Source organism: Equus quagga, chromosome 5, assembly GCF_021613505.1.
Source record: "Equus quagga isolate Etosha38 chromosome 5, UCLA_HA_Equagga_1.0, whole genome shotgun sequence".
Lineage (NCBI taxonomy): Eukaryota > Metazoa > Chordata > Mammalia > Perissodactyla > Equidae > Equus > Equus quagga.
The window spans coordinates 41383964-41394877 of NC_060271.1; the positions used below are offsets into that span (position 1 = coordinate 41383964).

The following is a 10914-nucleotide window of genomic DNA, read 5'->3' on the forward strand; positions in this document are numbered from 1 at the left end:
CACATTAAGCAGCAAGCCTTCTATCTCGTGCTAAGTCGGTGCCTTTGTTTAAATCCTTTCAGCAAAAACATTTAAAATATGTGTTCCAATTAAAAGACAAGTATTCCTCACAGTGCCTTTTTCCTTCTAAACATAGGAAAAAACAACCCCTGAACTTTACTACTTGTCTGTGCTGCTGTCAGTGAGCAGCTTGGTTTCTACAGGTAAGCAAAAAACTTCCCAAGAAACCTATGCTTGTCAAAGCCTTGCCAGTCCTTCAGGGAAAGCTCAGCTCAGCTAGGACTGTTTGTTACATGGCAGGGGAAGCCTGGTTCCTCTTAAAGCAAGAGCTCCAAGAAGCCAAGGAGTATGGAAAGCAAAGTAAAGAAAAGCAGAGAGGGTTAGAATGGGGTATAAAAAGCCATCCTTCTCACATTATTTCCACTCCATTTAATGAGACCCCATTCTTCATCCTACAGTGCTTTTCTCAAGCCTGGGACTGATTTGGCTGGCCAGTGTGACCTACCCAAGGCCAGATGCTAAACCAACAGTCTGAAGCTGGCATTTGAGCCCTGCTGGTCTCCTGCCTCATATACACGTCTTCAGTAGGTTGAGCCAGCCCCAGCAGCACCGCCACCAAGCCTACGACCACCTCCTACTCTGCTGCTCCTAGGAGAAATGGTCAGCTGGACATCACAGCAAAACTAGTCATTTGGAAGAAAGCTGTCTTTAAGTATTAATGACTGCCGACTGGATAAAAAGGAACAGTTCAACCAAAATCAAAGGATTGACATCACAACCAAATTCTCTCCAAATAAGGATCTCCTACTAAAGGCTTTTTTAAATAAAAAAGTCATTACTTTGACTTTCCAAACCTCTTTTTTTGTTTCAATGAAGTTAGTGGTATCAGCTGGATGGTTGCTATAGAAATAAGTATTGAAAAGGAAGAAGGAAAATAAAAATCTTAGCAATGAACAAAGGTTTAGTTTCAAAAGAACAGGGATTCAGATTGTATTTTGGAACAAGGTTGATTTATTGTTTCTTTAAAAACTCAGTGAGGGGGCCAGCCCAGTAGCGCGGCAGTTAAGTTCGCACGTTCTGCTTCAGCAGCCCAGGGTTTACCAGTTTAGATCCCAGGTATGGACCTATGCATCACTTGTCAAGCCATGCTGTGTCAGGTGTCCCACATACAAAGCAGAGGAAAATGGGCACGGATATTAGCTCAGGGCCAGTCTTCCTCAGCAAAAAGAGGATTGGCTGCGGATGTTAGCTCAGGGCTAATCTTCCTCAAAAAAAGAAAAAGAAAAAAACGCAGTGGGAAATTCTAGATTAAAAGTGACCACAGTCTCCTCCATATGGGTTACAACAATCTATTGCATCATGACAGTCAACTGTTGTCTAGAGAAAACAGTCAATTGACCCTTCCTGATGTTTTGTCTTCTTACTTTTTCTGTGTTTCCACAGATCCTGAGGTATTTTAAATAGGAGCTAGTTAATCACAGATGCTCTCAACGTCTTTACAAAGTGGAGACAACTCCATTTCTTGAGGAAAAGAACAGTATCTATTGGTGGGAGGAACAAATTCAATATAAACATCTCCTAACACAACTATGACAGACACAGACATTCACACTTGGAAATGATTGTGCTCCATCTGTTGCTCTGTTCAGGTGGTACCCACTGGAGAGGAGGTTACCTAACAAACACACTAGCCACCCACCACATCGACATTTTCTGAGCACCTTCCACATCCCAGACGTAGTGCTGAAAGTTAGGAATTAGAAACCTGAACCATCATACATTAATAATGAAATCCCCTGAAATAATTCTGTTACTATGATTGACAGAAACTATTTAAAAATAACACAGCCTTGGGGGCTGGCCCCGTGGCTGAGTGGTTAAATTCATGCGCTCCGCTGCAGGCAGCCCACTGTTTCATTGGTTCGAATCCTGGGCGCGGACATGGCACTGCTCATCAAACCACGCTGAGGCAGCGTCCCACATGCCACAACTAGAAGGACCCACAACGAAGAATATACAACTATGTACCGGGGGGCTTTAGGGAGAAAAAGGAAAATAATAAAATCTTTAAAAAAAAATAATAACACAGCCTTTACATTCTTTAGACCTCATTAACCAAACATTAACATGTCAGATAAATGCCAAATTATCTCAAGATAGTATTTCTATCAGACGGAATTTCCTTTTTTTCTTAACTCTCTATCTTGCCACCCCCCCAAACCTGATCTACCTGAAGATCTCAGCAGATGACAACTCCATTCTTCCAGCTGCCAAGGCCAAGTACAGTAGTCCCCCCTTCTCTGTGGTTTCACTTTTTGTAGTTTCAGTTAACCATAGTCAACCGTGGTCTGAAAATATTAAACGGAAAATTCCATAAATAAACATTTCATGTTTTAGATTGCACGCCCTTCTGAGTAGCGTGATGACATCTCGCACTGTCCTGCTGTCCTGCCCTTGACGTGAATCATCCTTTGGTCCAGTGTATCCACATCAAATATGCTACCTACCTATTAATCACTCAGTAGTCATCTCGGTTATCAGATGGACTGTCGTGGTATGGCAGTGCTTGCAGTCAAATAACCCTTATTTTCCTTAATAATGGCCCCAAAGCACAAGAGCAGTGATGCTGGCAATTCAGGTATGCCAAAGAGAAGCCATCAAGTGCTTCCTCTAAGAGAAAAGCTGAAAGTTCTCGACTTAATAAGGAAGGAAAAAAATCGTATGCTTAGGTTGCTAAGATCTATGGTAAGAACCAATCTTTTACCCACAAAAATATGAAGAAGGAAAAAGAAATATGCGCTAGTTCTGCTGTCGCACCTCAAACATAAACATATAGGACAAAACATAGTACATAGAGGCTTTGGTACCAGTTGTGGTTTCAGCACCCACTGGGGGTCTTGGAATGTAGCCCCCATGGAGAACGGGGGACAATTGTACCTCAAATCATCCTTAATGCCCTTCTTTCCCCACGCCCCATCACGAAATCCTAGTGGCTTCACCTTCAAAACGCACGGCAGAATCCAACGATTTTTCGCTATTTAGAAATTTTTAACTGTTTGTAAATCCGAGAAGCTGTTTTTGTTTTTTTTTTTAAGATTTTATTTTTCCCTTTTCTCCCCAAAGCCCCCCGGTACACAGTTGTGTATTTTTGGTTGTGGGTCCTTCTAGTTGTGGCACGTGGGACACCACCTCAGCATGGCCTGATGAGCGGTGCCATATCCACACCCAGGATCCGAACCTGCGAAACCCTCAGCCGCGGAAGCAGAACGTGTGAACTTAGCCACTCGGCCACGGGGTCTGCTCCCAAGAAGCTGCTTCTTAAGACCAAGGCTGCTTGGTATTTCTGTGTCTTGAAATTATGCAACATTCTTAACATAACTTCAGAAAATGAAATTATGTTTCATAATTGATAAGCATAACTTGAAGCATAATTTGAACCAGCACTTTAATCCATCACCTATAAAACCGAACTTTTACTTACTTTTATGGTTTTATCATTTCCTCCAAAACCAAATCTGGTTTCATGAGAGTTAATTTCACTAAGAAACATCTGTTTTATGCTACTAGTAGCTTACGAAATATAAACTATACTCTTTCTGATACAGGTGAAAATGATAAAATTCTAAAACGGCTATTTTTCAGCTCTCTCATAATTTAGACAGCCACAATCAGCAACTTCCCTCACAGACTAACAAAATTCTCTGTGATGACCCATGTTCGCTCAGAGGGGAAGGAACTTTGTTGAGCAACTATTGTGTGGGGGGATGCTTTGTTCTGGGTTCTTAGCCGGGGGCCTGGGCTTCAGGGGTATAACATCTCTGAACCTCAAAGCAAAACGTGGGGGGTGTGCACATATGATCAGCTTTCTGGGACAACATCAAGGGAGGTTTGAGAAACAAAAAATATTAAGCATTAAACTCACTAAATTTCCTATAAGGAAAAAATATTTGATGTTTGACATCTACTACTTCCCATTTAAAAATTTAAAAAACTTATATTTAAAATTAGTCTTCATACTACTTTTCCCACACTTGCTAAACCCTAGAAGTGAAAAACTTCTAGCTACTAATCGAATTGAGTAGCAAATTTCCAACTGCTCATTTTAATCTGAAAGTTTGGCTGTATATGACATACTATTGTCTTCAACATATATTTTCTTCTTATATTGAAAAGAAAGATATGTAGGGCCAGCCCCGTGGCCGAGTGGTTAAGTTCATGCGCTCCGCTTCGGCGGCCCAGGGTTTCAGTGGTTTGGATCCTGGGTGCGGACATGGCACCACTCATCAGGCCATGTGAGGCGGGGTCCCACACAGCACAACCAGAGGCACTCACAACCAGAATATACAACTATGTACTGGGGGGCTTTGGGGAGAAGAATAAAAAAAAAAAGGAAAGAAAACTGACAACAGTTTTTTGCTCAGGTGCCAATCCTTAAAAAAAAAAAGAAAGATATGTAATAATGGAATTCCTAATTAGACCCGTCTTAGTTAAATATTTCACTAGGGAGAGGTCAAAAAATTCCACAAAGAAGTTTTCTTTTTCTTTTTTTACTTTACTAGAATTTTTAAAAAAGTTAACATTGGAAGACTGTTTTTAGGGTCTCCTCCCCCTCAGATGTGATACTAGGGAGCCTGGATTCTATCCTGTAGAGAATGGGGATATATTACAGGGTTTAAATAGGGAGAAACCTATCAGAGCACTTTAGAAATAACTCTCATTCACTCATCATGGTTCAGCAAATACTTCTTGAGCAATTACTAGGCTGTAGATCCTGGGAATAAAGCAGTAAACAAAACTGTCAAAATTCCTTAGTCACATGGAGCTTACATTCCAGCGTTGGGGAACATAGTTAAGATAGATACATATATATACATGGCATATTAAGTAATGGAGCTATGAGAAAAACATAGCAGGGCAAGAGGATAAGCAGTGTTGGAATTCTAAACCGGGCGGTCAGGAAAGCCCTCACTGAGTGACATTTGAGCAAAGAATTCCAGGAGGCAAGGGAGTGAGCCACGCAGGTATCTGACGGAAGACAAAGGTAACAATGCAAAGCTGAGGCAGAAGCATGCCTGTCGCATTCCAGGAACAGCGACATCAGAATGGCTGAGGCACTCTTCCTTCTGAGGCACAGAAGGAAGGAGCAGCAGATGTAGTCAAAGAGGTAACAGGGAGCCAATGCAGGGTTTTGAGCAGAGGAGTGACATGATCTAATATATTTTTAAAGGATCTCTCTGGCTGAAGTTGAGAACGGAATATAGGGAGAAATGAGGGTGGAAGCAAAGAGGCCACATAGGAAGTTACTCCAGTAACCCAATTGAGAGCTGATGCAGACTTGGACCAAAGTGGACATGGCACAAATGGTGAGAAGTCATGAGACTGTGGATATATCAGATAGGTAGGACCAAGGTGATTTGCTGATGGATGGACTGTGGGCTATGAGAGAGAGAAGTTGAGGATTCTCTAAGTTTTTGGCCTAAGCAACTAAAAGAATAGAGTTATCTTTAATTAAGAAGAGAAAGATGGCCATGGCGCAGGTTGAGGAGAGATTAGTAACTCAGTGTATAAAGAAGTTAAATTTGGGATATCTATTAGACATCCAAATGGTGACATTAGGTAGGCAAATGGAGAACAGAACCAAGTTCAGGGGAGAGGTCCAGACTAGAGATTTACTACAGACTTGGGGCATCTGCATACAGATAGTATTTAAACTCATGAGACTGGATGACATTACCAAGAGAGTGAGTGAAGACAGAATGACCGGCAGCATGGCCATCACCTGGGAGCTGGTTAGAAATGAAGACTCACAAGCCCTACTCTAGACCTACTGGATCAAAATTTGCATATTAACAAGATCCGCAGGTGATTTGCACGCATCGTCAAGTTTGCAAAGCACTACTTTGGAGCACTGCATCGGCAGAGATGAGAGACGAGGAAGGGTAATAACAGGAGGGACGGTGTCAAGGGTTTACAAATGGATCGGTCAACTGAATGGAGAAGGGGAGGAGGAGGAGGAGCAGATGGAGGAGGAAGAGATTTCTGACTTAAGTGACTGGGTGGATGGTGTACCACTAGTCAACAGAGTATTTTGGGAAACACAGGTTGGGAGGTGTGGAGAGAGGCATAAAGGGACAGGCTACCGTTTTATAGGTGTTGAATGTGAGGTACATATAGGACATCCACATCGAGAGATCTAGCAGGCAGAAAGAAATAGACTAGAACCTAGCAGTAAAACCCAGAGATACTGAACACTGTCTTCAACAGGCTCTCATGGTGAAGAGAAGATTGTTTCTTTGATTTGATTTTTTTTTGAAGAACAGATTTAGAACATTGGTAGGTCAAGGGGAAAGCACCACTAGGAAGCCACGGAAGCTGCAAGAAAGCAAATAATTGATGGAGGAAGGTCCTTAAGCATGCCATAGAGAAAGGATCTTAGGTAAGAATTAAGAAGAGAGCTTAAAAATAATGGGGAGAAATGAAAACATATGTCCATACAAAGAATTGTGTGGTTTGGCTTTATACATAATAGCCAAAAACTGGAAACAATTCAAATATTAATCAAGAGATGAATGAATGAATGATTAAGAAAAGTTGGTATAATCTACAGATTCAACACTATCCCAATCAGAATCCCACTGACATTGTTTACAGAATTAGAACAAAGAATCCTAAAATTCATACGGGGCAACAAAAGACCCTGAATTGCTAAAGCAATCCTGAGAAAGAAGAACAAAGCGGGAGGCATCACAATCCCTGACTTCAAAACATACTACAAAGCTACAGTAATCAAAACAGCATGGTACTGGTACAAAAACAGGTGCACAGATCAATGGAACAGAATTGAAAGCCCAGAAATAAAACCACACATCTATGGACAGCTTGTCTTTGACAAAGGAGCTGAGGGCATACAATGGAGAGAAGAAAGTCTTTTCAACAAATGGTGCTGGGAAAACTGGAAAGCCATATGTAAAAGAATGAAAATTGACCATTCTTTTTCACCATTCACCAAAATAAACTCAAGATGGATCAAAGACCTAAAGGTGAGACCTGAAACCATAAAGCTTCTAGAAGAAAACGTAGGTAGTACACTCTGACATCAGTATTAAAAGGATCTTTTCAGACACCATGTCTTCTCAGAGAAGGGAAACAATAGAAAGAATAAACAAATGGGACTTCATCAGACTAAAGAGCTTCTTCAAGGCAAATGAAGAGGATTGAAACAAAAAAAACAACCCACTAACTGGGAAAAAATATTTGCAAGTCATATATCTGACAAAGGCTTAATATCCATAATATATAAAGAACTCTCACAACTCAACAACAAAAAAATCAAACCACCCAATCAAAAAATGGGCTGGAGACATGAAAAGACATTTCTCCAAAGAAGATATATGGATGGCCAATAGGCACATGAAAAGATGCTCATCATCGCTGATCATCAGGGAAATGCAAATCAAAACTACACTAAGATATCACCTTACACCCATTAGAATGACAAAAATATCTAAAACTAATAGTAACAAATGTTGGAGAGGTTGTAGAGAAAAAGGAACCCTCATACACTGCTGGTGGGAATGCAAACTGGTGCAGCCACTATGGAAAACAGCATGGAGATTCCTCAAAAAATTAAAAATAGAACTACCATACGATCCAGCCATTCCACTACTGGGTATCTATCCAAAGAGCTTGAAGTCAGCAATCCCAAAAGTCCTATGTACCCCAATGTTCACTGCAGCATTATTTACAATAGTCAAGACATGGAAGCAACCTAAGTGCCCATCAACAGATGAATGGATAAAGAAGATGTGGTGCATAATACAATGGAATACTACTCAGCTGCAAAACAGAACAAAATCATTCCATTTGCAATAACATGGATGGACCTTGAGGGAATCATGTTAAGTGAAATAAGCCAGTTAGAGAAGGACAATCTCTGCATGACTCCACTCATATGAGGAATTTAAAAATGTGGACTAAGAGAACAGTTTAGTGGATACCAGGGGAAAGGTGGGGTGGGGGGTGGGCACAAAGGGTGAAGTGGTGCACCTACAACACGAATGACAAACATTAATGTACAACTGAAATTTCACAAGATTGTAACCTATCATTAACTCAATAAAAAAAAAAAAAAGAAAAAGAAAAGTTGGTATAGCCATATAATGGAATACTACCAGGCCATAAGAAGGAGTCAACTACTAATACAAATAACATGGCTGAATCTCACAGACATTATTTTGAGTGAAAGAAGCCAGATAGAAAAAAGTACATACGGTATGATTCCAGTTATATGAAATCCCAGAACAGACAATTTAATCTATAAGGACAGAAGGCAGATCAGTGGTTGCCTGCGGTTGGGAAATTGACAACAGAGGGGCAGAAAACTTCAGGGTTCCCGCTTATGAAAGTCTCACTTTATCTCCTGTGCTCCTCACTGAATGGTAATACATTCACTCATTCTGTTTGGATGGACCTATTCCTTATGAATATATATCCGATTATGCTTAATTAACTATAATGACGATGAGGATAATAGTAACATTCACTGAGTTCTTCCCCGTGAGCCAAGCAATACGCTAAGCACTCATGTAATCCTTACAACACTCCAATAAAGAAGGCACTGTTATTATTCCTTTTTTTTAACAGATGAGGAAACTGAACCTGAAAGAGGTTAACTTGCTCAAGATCTCACAGCTCCCATAACAACATTACTCTAAAAGTTCATGCTCTTAACCATTACCCAAGACTTACAGTGGTACAAGCTATCTACTAGTAGACATTTAAAAGAGGTCCACGTGTTCAGAGAGCTTTGGTTTCATAGTTCTTCTTGTTAGCCACTCAAGTTTCACCTGCCCCAGAGTTTTTTCTACTGGGTAGAGAAAATAGTGGAGTGCAACTTACACTCTCTGGACTCCCATTCTAAGTCCAAGTTGAAGTGTCCTAACCTCCTGCAGCTGCCAAGTGGTATTCATCAGGTTTTCCACTTCTTACTCCTAGCTCTGAGGTTATTTTCCCCAATGCTCTATCCAGTGATACCTACCTAACATATCAATCCTCTTTTTCCAATTTCTTCTCTTCCTTCCTGCACCTCCCCTGCCCCCAAGAGCTTGGATTCTATTTTTGTTTGAGAACTGGAACCCAAACCAATATCTCTTACTTATGCACTAGGAATAGTTTTTGATTATTCATTAACTCTAAACAAGAACCCAAAGGCACATAAGAACATCCTCAGCATAGAACCGCTGAAACAGATTAAATCACCAAGAAAGAAGATCAGGCAAATAGGATACACATACGGTGAGGCCATTCCTCCTCAGCCTCTAAGGCTGCACACACCGAAACCAACACAAACGACTGTATTATCATCATCAAAATTTGAGGAGGGACACAACGAGCAAACATTTATTCAGCAAGTTCTTCAAATGATGAAAGACGACGGTATATTTTCCAGTTTTGTTTTGTTTCGCAGTGACCCTATTTGTCCCCGAGAGTTCCATATTACTCAAAACGTTGACACTTCCACACACATTCACATATCGAAACTTAGGTAGCAGTCACTTACTCTTACAAAGGAAATTCTGTGAATCTGAAGCGTTTTGCAAGGTAGGCAGGCTTTTGGAACCATTCCAACTTGCCTGTCACTAGTCCTCCGTAACTTGGGCTAGAACAGTGGTTTCACATTCAAATTGTAACTCTGGAAAACGATTTATGGTAATAAGGAACTCTGCGATCAGAAAGAACTGACAGAATTAATTCTGGTCGAGTTCTACGGTAATCTGAGCTGGAAGCTTGTTCTGGGCAGCTGAGATACAATCAGCTCAAAGACAACACCTCTGAAACAATCTTTCCTTAAACCCTGATGTCTTGCGGACTACTAACTCTTCAAGGAGATAGGCTGCGAACCCCAGAAGTGGTTTCCACCTAATATCCGAGTAACTTAAAGCGCTGCCCAACAGCTAGGAGTCTCCCCCGTAAGGGGCGTGCCAAACCGCTTCCAGGAGGGTGGGTCCAGCCTCTTACGGCTTCGGAAAGAAGCATTTCGGAGGAAAGAGAAGTTCAGAAGGGAGGACTTCTTCCTCTGCCCCCCGCCCCCCACCTCCGCCAAGCTCAAGAAGCCTCTGGGAGGTTTTCTGGTTTTTTTCCGGGTTGAATTCACCTGTTCCGAAGGCCAGAGGCAAAGTGACCGAGGTTTTGGGTTCTACAGAGAGATCGAAACACTGAAGAGGCCAGACTGTGCCCCAAACTTGAACATGACCTTGCCTCGGGGACCGTTGTACTTGACCTTCAAAGACCGCACCATCTTGGACTCCCCTAAGCTTGCGACAAAAAGTCCGGGGCTGACTCCCCTAGACACCGGGTTCTCAGCAGCTCCAGGACGGGGACTTACCACGTCCTCAGGGCCGCCGGGCCTGAGCCCTCAGGGAGACAACCCGCAACCCGGACGCTAGCGCGGGGAACACCACTGCCTCGCCCTCATTGGCTCCAGGAGGCCGGAAGTGTGTGCGTCCGGCGGAAGTACTTCTCCTGCGCGCGTGGGCCCGGCCGGGACCCTCAGGTAGGCGGGGCCCCTGGCTCCGAACTCTGGGACCGACTGGTGGGCGGAGGCGACCAGGGGACCCCCGAGGGGCTGAGGAGGTTGTCTCGGTTCTGGTCCGGGAGGGCCGGAAGATTTTCGGGGGCGGCGGGTCACGGCGACCTCTGGTGGCAACCCGGGCCTAGTGGAGCCCGGCCGCCGCGGGACCCGAGTCCGGGAGCTTCAAGGTCCCCCGTGGGGGTGGGATTTGGGGCGGTGGCCGGAGCTGCGCGCTGACCGCGTCCAGGTGGTTGAAGTCCAAACGCAGCTCACTTCCAGCCGGGGAAACCTGCGCTCTGCGGCCTCCCCTTTTCCGTGCTCTGGGTTTGACAGCTTCCCCCAGG

At 42.9% G+C, this 10914-nt stretch overlaps 1 protein-coding gene across 6 annotated transcripts in view; it reads right to left on the reverse strand.

The window, feature by feature from the left end:
- NMNAT1 (nicotinamide nucleotide adenylyltransferase 1) overlaps positions 1-10914 on the reverse strand; it is a 53169-nt gene that overhangs the window by 17900 nt on the left and 24355 nt on the right. Inside the window, exons 1-2 of one of the 6 annotated variants that reach the window (XM_046661025.1) lie at positions 10385-10451; positions 2231-2348 (exon numbers count right to left, since the gene is read on the reverse strand). The exons of 1 other annotated variant lie outside the window; for it this stretch is intronic. The gene's annotated coding sequence lies outside the window, so the exon portion shown is untranslated. 4 more of the 6 variants (XM_046661023.1, XM_046661026.1, XM_046661024.1 and 1 more) reach the window with 4 other exon arrangements.